We start from the raw sequence: 15,125 nt of genomic DNA, 5'->3' as shown, positions 1-15,125 counted from the left end.
CAATGCACTCTTGATGGAAAAGAGTATAGCTGCAATAAATCCTACAAAACAGAAAAAATGCGCAGTTAATCTATGCATGCACCAAAACAGTTGTTCTTATAGCAAGTCGAATAGCTTTGAAGCAGGTGCCTGCAACGATTTATTCTTCCCCATACTCAATAAAACGCCAACCTCGTAGCTGAAAATAAGGGTGCACTTCGCACTCACACACACACAAAAAGAAAAAAAGGAAGAAAAGCGATCGAATGTAGAATCGTGGATTAGCACAAAAGGTTAAAATCGCAGGAGCTTCCTCGCTAAAAGTTGCTACGGTTGTTCGGTGACGGAGGGCTGAAACAACTTCCCTTAGGCCCTAACGCGACGTATACATTTCGCGTAGATTCTTAGATAATTCAACGTTCAAACAAAGCTAAAAGAACGCGAAAATTTCATGTTAAAATTACTCAAAGTTCTATCGATCCTCGGACACATCCCGGAATCCAAGCACCGGTACGGCGATGCAGAGCTGATGCTGTCTCACAGGCGTTAATATCCAGATGATCCAGAGCGATCTTGCGTAAAAACGGTATAAAGTCTCATTCCTTCATATTTTCACATTATACCTGCGTCAGCAAGCACGAAGAAGCCCGAAGTCGTCGGAAAGCAGCTGCACATCACGGCTACCGCGCACCGAACAAACTCGCATCCGCCAGCTCTGGGCGCTGCCATCTTACCTGTGACGTCACGGCTCTTGGGAGGTCACGTGACGAGTGGTCACATTTGCGTAAAATATGGCGGCAACCGGGGGGGTGCCACTTCCGAACTTCCGGTTTATCACTCTAAGCCCCTCTACCTCGTTGAGGAAAGCAGACGAACTTTTTGATGCGGAAGAACGCTGCGGCGTAGCGATACCAGGTGCGTTCTAAGGCCCTTGCCGCATGCTTTTCAATGGGCGGAAGGCGAACAAAAAGAGTTCGAAATAAGGACTTAACGCAGAAGGCTGCATTTCTCCAGCGCCTCATGATTTGACGAGCCTTGCACGAAAAGCCTGTTTTTTTGGCCATCCCGCGTCCTGTTTTTTCTATCCGTAACATGGGTCTAAAGTATCAAACTGCCAGCTGCCCTTGGTGCACGAGAGCTTGTGCCGCCGAGATGTGCCCCCGAGGAGCTCGCGCTCGTAGCCTTTCCTGTGGTATGACAGGAGGTGAAGCGGAGTATAGTAAAGTAATTGATCACAGTCTGGATCCTGCGGTGCGCCGCTACCATCCTTTCTGAGCACGTTCTTCACGTGTCGGGTTCGAATCGCGAAGAAGAGAAAGAGGACAAGTGCTTCCAGTCAACGCTGCATCAGCCAACGGGACTAGCCCCTATATAAGCTCATTCCACGGACGAAAGGACAGATGGCCACAACTCGGAACAACCAGGACAACTGCCAACCCCCGACGATGCGGTGTGATGTTCCTGTCCCCGAAAGCGACGGCCTGGTGTTGTCCCTGTCCCGGCCGCACCCGACGCCGCCGCCGCCGGTGGTGGTCGTTGCCACGGCCGCGGTGCACTATCTCCCCGGGACCTTGTCGCCGCACACGCAGGCCAAGACCGACCTGAGGTCCGGAGCGACCGTCGACGCCAGGATCCAGAAACCGCACGGCGAGACGGGAGGCGATCGGCCTCAAACTAATTCGCCGGCTCCCAGAGCTCCGAACGACGGTACTTTTCAAAGCGAGGAGGTAGGTCTTCCCAGATAGCAAGTCCGTAGTGCTGAATTTCGCCGGCGTCATGCTTAGAAGGCCAAGTCGGGGCCGAGATCGGATTCGAGCGCCTCGTCAGCGTTCGGCCTGGGGACTCGCGTTGCGTCAGCACGTGAGTGCTGCCGCTGTGTACTCATGTCCTGTCTGGGTTCTGGCCTTTTTTGGGTGACAAGTCAGCACATACGGGTTCCCTGTAAAGTAGTGCTATACGCGCCGAAAAACTGAGGGAGAGGAGGATACGAGAGGGGACGAAGTAACGTCGAGCTCTGGTTGGCATGATTAGTGGGTAGACCTAAAGCTAGCTGCCCTTGTCTCCACTCCACTGGTCGAACGCGAAAGAGGAGGTGGAGGGGAGGCTACTCCGTGCCTTCTCCTTTTCCTTCTACGTACCCTCACCTCCCCATCCTTAGATAAATATTAATATATTAAATAATTAATTTACATATATACAGTTTTTTTTTCAGCTTTACAGATTTGTTTGAAAAAAGTCATGAATGTTACACTGATGCGGTTTGTGCAGGTGAGGTCGGCTAATTAATTAAAATTCGTTCTTTCAATTTTTAATTAGTGAAAGTAGACATGTGGTTCCAATTCGGAACTTACTGAGCGTCATCGAAAACCACTAAGTCGACTCTTTTTAGAACGACTTGAAGCTCGTGGGAAAGTCAGGGGCGCACCAAAGGTACCACTCGTGCCGCAGAGCTCAAAGCTAGCAGTGGCGCCACGCGGTAATGATGTAATCATCTGCGTTCCGCCACTGCTAGCTTTAGCAGTGGCGGAATGCGAAACATAAGTCTTTTTTTTAAATTTCGGTATTTATTTTCATTAATAACAAAACAAGACATTAAAGGGGCAGGAAACTGGATTTGGGACCATGTTTTTAAGGCGCAGACCCAATCTGCGCGTTCTAAGCCTTCCAGAAAACCCACAAAATGCCCTTTTTTCCGAGCGTGGCCATTTTTTTCCTGTTAAACACGAAACGAAACATTGCCTTATGCTCAGTTTCTTATATATATATATATATATATATATATATATATATTGTGACGAAGAGAAGCGGCACGAGTCTTCGGGAACGCGCCGTTCTAAGAGAAGAGGAAGAGAAAGGACAGACTGAGCGAGCGGCAATATATACCGGAAGGTCATCTTGAGTTCTATCTCCAATACCCGTGTAAATAATGAACCCCCATCACTGAATCCGACTTCTGCTACATTTGGTGGAGAGTGCGAACTTCCCCAACTCGGGCCTCACTCGCAAGTATAATTCCGAACCCTGGAACTCCGCAATCAGCGGCTACCATCAGCGATGACAGGCGAAGAAACCTCGGATGCTTCAAGATCGGCTACCTCCAACCAAGGACCCACGACTATTCTGTGTGCCGGAGCCCTTCGCCAACGTGACCCGAAGCTCTTCAGCGGGATCGGCGACGATGACATTGATGACTGGTTGGAGTCCGTGGAAAGAGTAAGCCTTCATAACAAATGGGATGATGTGCTGAAACTCAATAACGTTATTTTTTATTTGACTGACGTCGCTAAATTATGGTACACCAATCACGAGTCAGAGCTGGCGACCTGGACTCTGTTCAAATCGAAAATTCAGGAAGTATTTGGGAAGCCAGCCCAGCGAAAGCTGATAGCAAAAAGAACCCTGGAATGACGGGTTCAACAAAATGATGAAAGCTTCGTCAGCTACATTGAAGATGTGCTCAAATTGTGCAAGCGCATTGACACACAGATGCCGGAAGACGAAAAACTGAAAAACATCATGAAGGGAATTGCTGAAGACGCATTTCAAATTCTTGTCGTCAGAGCCCCCGCGACCGTCATTGAAGCCATCGATATTTGCCAAAACTTTTCTGAGCTGCGCACCCAGCGTTTGCCATTCAGCCGCAAGCCACAGCCTCCCATGGAGCTAGCTATAGCTTGAATAACGCTGCGGACAGTCCTCCCGATAAATGAGGTGACCTTCGATATCTCATTCAGGAAATCGTCCGCGACGAAGTGGCTCGCCAACTAGGAAAGCCTGCCACTTCCCCAGAGCCCTACGTCTCACCTTTCATTAGAGCGCTTATTCAAGAGCAAGTCACAGCCGCTATCCCTTGCCCTGTGATACCGCCTACCATGCCAATGCCGTTCGCGCCTACGTACGCCGAAATGGTAGCGCGTCCGCCCCCATGCCTGTCGTCCAACCCCAGCAACCATTTCCTCCCGCTCGCTGGCAAGGACGTAGAGCCGACATATGGAGGACCCCGGAGAATCGACCAATTTGCTTTTCATGTGGTCTGGTTGGACATGTCGCTCGGTTTTGTCGACGTCGGTACACTGAAAGTTATGGTCCCCCACCACAAGCTCACTATCGACCAGGCTTCGCTGGTAGTCGTGTCCAATATTACTCTGACTACCAACGGCAGCAACGACCAAGCAGATATCCGTCTCCCAGACGACGCTCGCTATCTCCTTTCCGCCCACGTACGACATCTCCCGCTCCAGAGGGAGTCCTAGGAGCAGTTCCAGAGGCGAGAACTGCGAATCCTTCTACATCCTTCAGTCCTCGTCCTATTGCACGAAATATGATTGATATTGTAATTAATGATTTGCATGTTTAAGCATTAGTTGACACCGGCTCTGCAGTATCAGTCATTCGGGCTGACCTTTGTAATCGATTGAGGAAAGTCATGACCCCTTTTGTTGGACGTCCATTTAGAGCTGGTGGTGAGCAAAACATTGTCCCTACCGGGGTCTGCACAGCACGCATTGTGATTAAAGATATATGTTACTGCGTCGAATTTATGGTGCTTCCTTCCTGCTCTCACGACGTGATTCTTGGCTGGGACTTTTTGGAAGAAACGAATGCCCTTATTGACTGTGAACGTGCAGAGGTGGACTTTGCTGAAATTCGGCTTCCTGACAAAAATGACGCTGTCGACACGATCAAATTATTTCTAACTGATGACACAATAATTCCTGCGTTTGCTTCTGTGTTTCTGCCGATTCAGTCATCTAAACTCGAAGTGTTAGCCCTAATGGCATCTCCATCTGCAGTTTTCTTTCGCAAGACAGGTATCCTTGTTCCTTTTTCCTTGCTCAACCTTGACAACGGTCACGGATTTATTATGGCTCTCAATATGTCTTCTCTCCCAATAATGCTCCCTGCCGGTGAAGTTGTAGCCTACGCCGAACCATCTCAAGCCATCGAGGTTTTCGCATTCGATACTCCCTCTCCTGCGTATTGTTGTACATTAGTTCAGCGGCGACATGACGAAGACAAGTTCTTGTTATCCACTGTAGATGGCCACCTCCATTCGTTTCAAAAAGACTCAATTCTGTCTGTTCTGCGTAGATTTAACACCATATTTGATCGCCCACAGTCTACTTTGGGCCGTTCCAAGTCTGTAGTCCACCACATTGATACAGACACCGAGAAACCCTTACGTCAACGTCCATACCGTGTCTCAGCGTCTGAACGAAGCATAATAGACGACGAAGTGAACGACATGCTAGACAAAGGTGTCATCACACCATCTACGAGCCCGTGGGCGTCCCCAGTGGTCCTCGTCAAGAAGAAAGATGGTAGCATAAGGTTCTGCGTTGACTACCGGCGGCTGAACAAGATCACGCGCAAAGACGTATATCCAATGCCCAGAATCGACGATGCCCTTGACAGCTTGCGGGGAGCCGAGTATTTTTCTTCTCTAGACCTCCGTTCAGGCTACTGGCAAATCCCCATGGCCTCCAACGACCGAGACAAAACAGTCTTCATTACATCGGAAGGACTGTACGAGTTCAACGTCATGCCTTTCGGCCTATGCAACGCACCCGCGACGTTTGAACGTATGATGGATGCCATGTTGCGAGGCCTGAAATGGAAAATATGTCTGTGTTATTTAGATGGCGTAGTTATATTTTCGAAGACATTTGAGGAGCACCTCCATCAATTAACAACAGTGCTGTCCTGTATCAGCCACGCCGGCCTCCCGCTAAATGCCAAGAAGTGTCGATTTGCGGCGAGGCAAATAAAAGTTCTGGGTCACTTCGTGTCCAAAGACGGCATTCAGCCGAATCCTGAGAAAATTCAGGCCGTTTCCAACATGCCAAAGACAACCACGGAGAAAGAACTGCGAAGTTTTCTTGGACTCTGCTCCTATTTTCGACGCTTTGTGCGTGGCTTCGCATCCATAGCAGCACCCCTGCATTACCTTTTGAAGAAGTCGTCCCACCTGCCTTCTTGGACATCTGAGTGTGAAGCTGCCTTCAATCAGCTCAAGGAAATTCTAACATCCGCCTCAATACTCCGACACTTCGACCCCACTGCTCCAACAGAACTCCAAACTGATGCCAGCGGCTTTTGAGTCGGAGCAGTTCTCGCTCAGACAAAATCGGGTTTCGATAACTACGTTGTCGCCTATGCAAGTAGGGCTTTCTCAAAACCCGAAAAAATTACACCGTAACCGAAAAAGAATGCTTGGCAGTCGTGTGGGCAGTCACGAAGTTTCGCCCATACCTTTATGGTCGACGTTTCAATGTTGTGACCGATCATCATGCCCTTTGCTGGCTATCGTCTTTAAAATATCTCACTGGACGCCTTGGTCGATGGATGCTGCGCCTACAAGAATACGATTTCGCGGTTCTGTATAAATCTGGCCGCAAACATGGTGACGCCGACAGTCTCTCAAGATGTCTCCTGCGCTCTGACGCACCCGATGCATCTGACACTGACGAAGACGCTCTCACCTTGTCAGCACTAAATATTGTCGGCATGCAACTCGAACAAGCAAGAGATCTGCGGCTATCGAAAGTTCTGACAGTTGTGAGAGACCCTGACTCGTCCCAAAACCGGTCACTACGACGGCAGTCCCAACATTTCCGCATTCGGCATGGGCTCCTTTACCGGCGAAACTATTCACCTGAAGGTCTCCATTGGCTTCTTGTTATCTTACGACGTGAGGTTTTAGAACATCTTCACAACGATCCAACATGTGCTCATGGAGGACTTCTCAAGATCTACACTCGGGCTCGTCTGCGGTACTACTGGCCAGGGCTTTATGGCAGCATTCAAAAGTTTGTAAGATCATGTCCCGAATGCCAACGTCGCAAGTCGCCTTCCCATTCATCTCAAGGTCTGCTCCAGCCCATACTGTGCCCAGAACGACCATTCCAGCGTGTCGGGATAGATCTTCTTGGTCCCCTTCCGAATTCCTCCTCTGGAAACCGATGGACCATCGTCGCCATTGATCACCTCACCCGTTGTGTCGAAACCGCTGCTTTACCTTCGGCGACAGCAGACAATGTCGCCAGTTTTTTCTTAAACCAGATTGTTCTCCGTCATGGAGCTCCGAAAGAGCTCCTTAAGGGGTATTCACACGAAGGAGAACTCCGCGGACGGATGCCGTGACGTCAACAACCCGGGAAACTCCGTCCCCGGCTCCGCCGCGTGCACCTGCGGAGCTCTCATGCTAAGAGTACGAAGCCTCCGCGACTCCGTCACGGAGGAGAACGGCGCCACGAGGCGTCAGAAAGGGATGACGTATGTCTCACGTGATGTGCGCTCCGCGGAGGAAAGAGGCGGATTTCTCCTTCGTGTGGATACCCCATTAGCGACCGCGGAACTGTGTTCCTTTCAAAAACTGTGGAAGAGGTTTTACGAGCTTGCAGCGTTATTCATCGAACAACGTCACCATATCATCCGCAGACCAACGGCATGACTGAACGTTTCAACCGAACGCTCGCTGATATGCTTGCCATGTATATTTCCCCTGATCACCGAAATTGGGACAAGGTTCTTCCATTCATAACCTTTGCTTATAATACCACCGTTCAAAGCACTACCCATATTTCCCGTTTTTTTCTTCTTTATGGGAGGGAGGTCTTTTCAATACTCGACAGCCTGTTGCCCTATTCGCCGGAGGAGTCTGAATGCACACCACTCACCGAAATCCGAGAACATGCTGGGCAATGCCGTCTGATAGCAAGGACACGCACTGCCGACCTTCAAGGACAACAAAACCGCCGCCACGACGCCGCGTCCAACCCTCTTTCATTCAAACCGGGTGGTATTTTCCTGTTGTGGACACCGCAACGCCATCCCGGTATCTGTGAGAAATTGCTTTCAAACTACCACGACCCCTACCGTGTGCTTCGCCAGACTTCATATTTCAACTATGAAATCGAGCCCCTTTCGCCACCTACTGATCGCCGCCGACGTGGTCGTGAAATAGCTCATGTGAACCGCCTTAAACTCTACAGTTCGCCAATCTCCCAGCCCTAACATCACCCTCGCCAGGATGGCTACCTCTGCGAAGGGGATATATTGTGACGAAGAGAAGCGGCACGAGTCTTTGGGGACGCGCCGTCCTGGGAGAAGAGGAAGAGGAAGGACAGACTGGAGCGAGCGGCAATATATACCGGAAGGTCATCTTGAGTTCTATCTCCAATACCCGTGTAAATAATAAACCCCCATCACTGAATCCGAGTTCTGCTACAATATATATATATATATATATATATATATATATATATATATATATATATATATATATATATATATATATATATATATACATATATATATATATCTATCAGTAAGAGGGGTGCGCCAGCACGTTCAGTAGCAATTTTAATAAGAAAAATAATTACAATTTGTGTTTTCTGAAAGGTCTGGGGCGTGCAAACTAAACTAGCGTTATTAAAAAAAAAAATAAGAAAACTTAAAATGTATTTCTGTGTCTCGCCATCGCAGACGTATAGAGCAGCGCCACCTGACAGCTAGCAGTGCGCAGCACTTAGCAGTTACAGGCCCGTCTGCGCAGCTGCAAGCCCGAGGCGTTATCCCTATAGGGTCAATGAGAAGTCGCGTTTTATACACGGTGCCTGAATGCGTCTCTGCCTGATGCGTTTACAGCACCCTCGAATGTGGTCCCTCGATCTTTATCCGATGACGTCACAAATGTGCCATCCCATTGACCGCAGCGATCCTGGCGGCGTCAAAGCAGCCTAGGTGGACACGGCAGAGGCCTGTTCTGCTGCGGGTCAAGCTTTGAGAGTCCATGGAAGCCACAGCAGCCAGGAGTATAGGGACGTCGCATCGACGGCGACACTCGCGTTCGCTCACGCGTTTCGCCGCAACTTCGACCGACTGCGCCAGAATCGCGACGTCCGACAAGCATGAGACGTCGGCTCTTGCGATATGTCGTTTCTTGCCGGGACTACTTAGGAGCCACGGGCGGTACGGAGCTCTAAATCGATACCATCTAGAAGGCAAGGCCTGCGCGTGACGTCATCGTTAGTGGGTCCCTGAACAGCCCCAAGCGGCAGAGACGCTGCAGCGCATCGAGAGTCGCCGCAAGGCGGCCGACGCGTCCGTCTTGGCCACGCCGCGTGCTCTACGCCATTTCAATATCTACAAGTCCTCAGCCCAGTGCGCGGTCTCTTCAGCCCAGCACGCGAGCATGTTCGTCACTTCGGTAAGCGAGGAAGTCACGCGCCATACACACGAACCCTTAAAATGAAACCAGCCAAGAGCCCTTTTCTTGGGAAGGTCCCTGCAAAACGCGCCCATGGCGATGCTGAGGCAAGCTTGCGCAACGTAGATTTAATAAAGATTAGGTTGTTTTGTTGTGTTCGTTTAGATTGACCGGGGGAGGGGGGGGGGAAGAGAGAGAGAGAGACCTTGTAGTAGGTGGTATTAACTAAACACACCAGTCGAGGTTGTGTTTCGGGCACTGTGGAGTTTGCTGACCGTCTGTTATATAAAGCCACGTCGTGGAGAGACGCCGACGCTTGTTCGTCGTCTGTATCTCTGTAGGGGCCATACGAGGAGGAAGACCGGCTGTGCTACTTCGTGTGGGCCATCTCTGTGGTCACCTTCATCACCGTCATCATCCCGCTGGGCCTCTTCGTGCTGTCAATGCCGAGCACCGGCTATCGCACAGCTCAGGTATTGGCGAGGATGGATGGATGCGGCTGGACCCTTTGAATTGGGTGGCGACTTCCGCCACCTAGCCAGTTGTTTTTCTTAACATTGGTTTATCATAGAGGAGTATATCTAGAGATTTATTCTTAAAAAGCTATATACTACGTGTATACGACGGAGGCGCCTTCATGCAACCGGGTGCCCACACCTCCCGCCGGGTCGCTCGGGAGGAAGTAAGAAAATATTCATCTTTTCCTCGACCTATCCAGATGATCTCTGCTTGGTTATCTCCACCTTCCCCGTGTCTTTTTTTCTTTCTGATCTCACTATGACTAAATCCCAGTGCGTTCGTTAAATTAGTTGCCTCATCAAGTTACTACATGGTGAAGCCTTTTAAAGTAAAGTATCAAGTGCTCAGCCGTCTCCTCCTAATCTCCACTAGCTCCACACACCGTATCTACTTCCTGGTAAATAGCTCTATATGTCTTAGCTTGCAACACTGCCGTACTCGCCTCGAACAACAAGGCGCCCCCCATAGAATTGTCGAAGATGGGCTCCTTAGTAATGTCCTTCTTAAACGATCTGTACATTTCTAAGGTCGATTTAATCTGCATGCCTATTTTCCATATTTTGTTTTCAGTTTCTTTAACCCTCTTCTTAACATTTATTTTCTAATCCGCCTCCCTGCTTACTGCCCATATAGTTAGGTCTAAGTTTTCTAGTCCGTATTCCCGATTTTGTATCGACGCTTCTCATGTGTAAATAACTAAGAACTCTTCGTGCCTTCGTTCTTACCATTTTCCTCTTTGCCTATCGTCAAACACTATCTTATTGCTACCTTCCGTGCCCTTGAATGAGGACCACCCCATATCGCCCTGCACATTTTGGTTCGGTGTGTTACCATGTTCTGCAGAGCCAAACTACCTACTTTACATTACTTCATTTATAGCCTTGCCTGGACGTCCAGTTTTATGCACAAAACTGCATTTGCAAAAGTGAGGCTCGGAGCCATTACTCCTTTCCAGATCTCCCTCACCACCTCATGCCAGTCATAATTCCACAGTGCTCTATTTTTCATTACAGCTGCATTTGTGGCCCTTTTCAGTTACACATTTTCTATGTTTATTGAGGGGTATTCTATACCCTCGTTCATCCATACTCCTAGATACTTGTAATTATCGACTCGCTCAACCCCTGATCCTTAAATATTCAGCTCGGGAATTCCGTGATCATTGAACACCGCGACCGCTGATTTGTCACTACTAAATTCTAATCCTAAAGTGTGGCCGTTTGCGCCAGAAATATTCATCGACGACTGAAGTTCTATGTTGCAATCGGCCGTTAGGGCACTATGTCACCAGCATGCAACAGACATGGTAATGACTGTTTGACCTTTTGACCTTGCCTGTGATATAAAAAATCAAACCTATGATTACTTTTTTTTTGTTTACATTTCTTCTAATTTTGGGTGATACAACATGAACAACAATGGCGCGACAAAGGGCATTCTTGTCTAAGACGTCATTTTATCTCTATTGGCTTTGTTTTCTTTCCTTCCTATCCTATTAGTACTGCGTTGTCTTTGTAAGTATTCCTTACAATTTCTATATTTTGTCGTCCACATCTAAGCTCCTCATTACTTTCCACAAATTGCATTGAATGACATTGTCATACGCCCCTTTTATATTTAAGAAGGCTAACCAGAGCGGTCTACTTTCCTTTGCTGCTACCTCGATACACTGTGTTATAGAAAGTAAAATGTTCCCCAACAACCTTATTTTTTTTTTGGAACCCATTTTTTAACTCTTCTAGTACATACCCATTTCCTACCCATGGCTGTAATCTCTCTTTGATTATCTGCATTGCCAACCTGTAGACTACTGACGTTACTTTTATGGGATGAGAGTCACTTATGTCAGCTGTTTCCCTCCTTCCCTTGTATATTAAACTCAACCTGCTTAGCCTCGTTCCGGGGCTGTTCCCTTCATGATAATGCCATTTACTGCTTTCCTTAACGCTTCATTAGATCTGGGCTTAAACTGTTTTATCAAGTGTATTGACATACCATCTGCCCCTGTTGATGTACCCGTTGGAACTCTCCGTTCTGCTTCTTCCCATCCTTTTTGTCCTATAGACGCTCTACACACGCGCCAAATTACAGCCGCCATTGCTGACCTTCTTTTGTCTTTCCCAGATGCCAAGCGACAAAAGCGGTCGTAGAGACGGCTCCAGAAAGGCCAATGCTGTGGAGAAGGACACAATAGAAAATAAAATGGCAATAAGCTGCCCCACTATGGTAACGACGAAGTGAAGTAAATGTAATAAGAGGAAACAAGAACTGAAGGTCAATTATGGCGGCGCCCATGCACAGCTGCTGCAAAGCGTCAATAGCCTCAATATCAACACTTGAACTATCCTCCACTGGTGAGGCGCTTTCTATGTATCCGTACTGGTTGAACTTCTCTGTCATAACTGTGCCTATATATTCTTTGCCCCATCACCTTCAAGATGATTACTCTCAGGCATGACAACATTCTTCTGCTCGGACTTTGTTTCATGAATTAGTGAATTCAAGTGGTTACAAAACTTCCTGGCTGCCTTTCTATCTTTTTTTTTACTTTAGACAGTCATTTAGAGAGCCTTCTGATTATTTTCATTATTCAAGTGGGATGCCTCCCGTCTGCTTTTAATGAATCTTTCACGCTATTTGTGACCTCATTTTGTGGTTCCCCATTGCACTTATAGTCCGTTGCAACCTAAGAACGAAGGGCGAGGGTAAGGTGGGCCAGGGAGGAGGAAGCAGACGGAACGCTGGAGAAGAGAGGGGGAAACCACCTTCTCTCTTTAGCGTTCCGTCTGCTTCCTCCTCCACGGCCCGTCTTACCCTCGCCCTTCGTTCTTGGGTTGCAACGGACTATAGAATATTTGTGCTCTCTAGAAGCTTCTTGGCGATTCTCAATTGACCTTCTTTAAAGGACAACTCCGCTCAATTCCAGGAATTTCGGGGTTTTTGGTGATTATACACTAAGGTATACTAATAAACGGCTCGACGTCGTTTGTTTCTCAAAAAAAGAAATATAATTCTCGTAATCCTTCTTTACTCCTGATCACGAACCGAAACCGAAACTGCGCCCGCGCCTGGCAACATTGGCCCCGCGTCGTCATAGTCTGGGACAACCCACGTGGTACGAACGTCACCGCACGACCTCGCCGACCGCGCGGACGGACGGATCGGCGGAGCAAGCGTCGTCGCGCCGTGTCGTCTGCTCCACGGTCTCTGCTATCCAACGACGTGTGCACTACCGCGGCCGCAGAGTGTTTTGACGCAGAAAAAGGCAAGTTGTTTTAAAGTTATGTTTTGGAACCATTAGTAGTTGAAGTTAAGTAAACCACTCGTAATATGCCAGGCATCGCAGCACAAAACGTTGCTCCAAGACGCAGCAGGTTCGGTCTTCCCGACGACGAGCGCGGAGTGCTCGCTCAGACGCTCATCAGCGCATGCGCGTTTTGGATCACGTGGACATCGGTATGCACGCTGCTGGCGCCGCCTGTAGGCTGCGCCTCAATAAAGTAAAAAACAAGAAAAAAAGCGGTCCCAGACTATGACGTGCGGCGCAGTGTTGGCTGTGCCAACACGCGGTATTGACTGCGCTGTTCTCTGCGCCGCACATCGGCCGCTAGAATTAGCAGATTTCGGAGACATGAGGCATCTCAAACTTTGTTTACCAGTTTAACAAACTTTTAGGCTTAATTACGTCGTAAAACTAGACGTGTAGTCTTTCTAGGTGATACTAAAGAGAACTGCGTTGTTTTTTCAGCATCGAAAATGAAGCGGAGTTGCCCTTTAAGTCATCATCCCACCAGCTATTATGTTTACGTCTTCGTCCGCCCCCTTCCTTTTAGAGCGCAGCTCTTAGGCGCCCGTTTCCGGCTTGAGCGGCGTCGGCAAAGGCGTCGCCGTCGGTGTAACCGCGCGGTGCATGATGGGTAAATTTCCCCGCTAAATTTAGCGAAAAAATTTTCCCGCTAAATCTAGCGGAAAGTTTTCCCCCGCTAAATCTAGCGAAAGAAATTCCCCACTAAATTTAGCGGAAAAAGTTTCCCGCTAAATTTAGCGGAAACATTTCCCTCTAAATTTTAGGAAAAAATTCCCCGCTAGATCTAGCGGAAAATTTTCCCCGCCAAATTTAGCGCTAAATTTTCCCGGCCAAATTTAGCGGAAAAAAGTCCCTGCTAAATTTCGCGGAAAAATTCCACGCTAAATGTGGCGGAAATTTTTCCGCTAAATTGAGCGGGGAATTTTTTCCGCTAAGTTGGGGGGGGGGGGGGGGGGGGGGGGGGCTTTTTTCCGCTAACTTTCGCGGGGAAAATTTTCCATAAATGGGAGGAAAGCAGGAGAGGAGGAGATGCATAGCCCCCTCTCTGTACCTCCCTCTCCTTCCCCTCAAGAGCTGCGCTCTAATACGACGTTACAGGGAGTTGTAAATTGCTTTAATTTTTCTCTGTATACCTCAGACAGTTCTTGTTCAAATAGGTTTGTTAGCCTTGTGCAACAACAATTCATTTAGTGTCCCCAGACATCATCCCCTCTATTTGCTTAACGACACTTTCCAACTGCTTCTCTGGGTAAAATGTTTGGTGTGGTTGTTTGCCTTGCCCTGTCCCTGCGATTCCTTCCCTAATAAAGCTTAGCTTAACTCATTTCTGATCCCTACCGAGGCCTCCTGAACCCTCTTCATCTATCTTCATTTCCTCTAGCCTGCTTTTAACATCAGTGCGTAATCTATCGCAGAATATAATCTACTCGTTTCTCAGGTTATTAGCCTATCGCATTTCTCATCGGTATTGCATAAACATAAGTAATATATTTCACACATCCCCAGTCGCATGTTTCCTGTTGAATCTGTGTACCCATCCAAATACTCCGAATGGGCATCCATGCCCCGTGAGATAATTACTTCGTGATGTTCTCCTAGTTCATTCATGTCTATTGAAATCCATTCTACTATGTTACTGTTCTCCCCTTTAGCATTTACTCGTGTCCAGAGGTACGCAAATCCAAGGAAGACTTGATCCCCCGCCAAAGCCCCTTTTAGCCATAAATGTTCCATGCATTCTTTTCTGACTCTGTGCCAATTTGCATTTCTTTTTCTAAAAAACGCTCGAATCCCGCCTCCTTTCCTGCTGCCCTCCATTCTATTGCAGTGTTCCCATACGGAATCTGGATTGCGAGGAGGTTGCTTTGCGTTTCTAAGATGCGTTTCAACTAACTCACATACCATTAAGTCCCCCTGTCTTAGTTGCTCTTCTATCTCCTTCTATTTTAACCTGTTCATGCATCTCTGCATTTTTATGCATGTTATGGGCACCCTTCGTCCGCTAGGATCCGCTACCGATCTCCCAGCGAACAGCGCCCCACGCGGCCAATTTGGAGTCAGCGTAGGGAGAGTGGTAGAGCTCCGATACCGCTCCCCGCTGCTTCCGCC

The 15,125-nt window shown here is 48.3% G+C and overlaps 1 pseudogene; it reads left to right on the top strand.

Annotated features, from left to right (window-relative positions):
- The first annotated feature begins 1,379 nt into the window (after positions 1 to 1,379).
- Positions 1,380 to 15,125, top strand: part of LOC115320955 — a 45,127-nt pseudogene continuing 31,381 nt past the window's right edge.

This window comes from Ixodes scapularis, unplaced genomic scaffold (genome assembly GCF_016920785.2).
Source record: "Ixodes scapularis isolate PalLabHiFi unplaced genomic scaffold, ASM1692078v2 PGA_scaffold6__148_contigs__length_123643588, whole genome shotgun sequence".
In the NCBI taxonomy this organism is placed as follows: Eukaryota; Metazoa; Arthropoda; class Arachnida; order Ixodida; family Ixodidae; genus Ixodes; species Ixodes scapularis.
The sequence above is the reverse complement of the archived record's forward strand: the minus strand, read 5'-3'. Positions and strand labels throughout refer to the sequence as shown.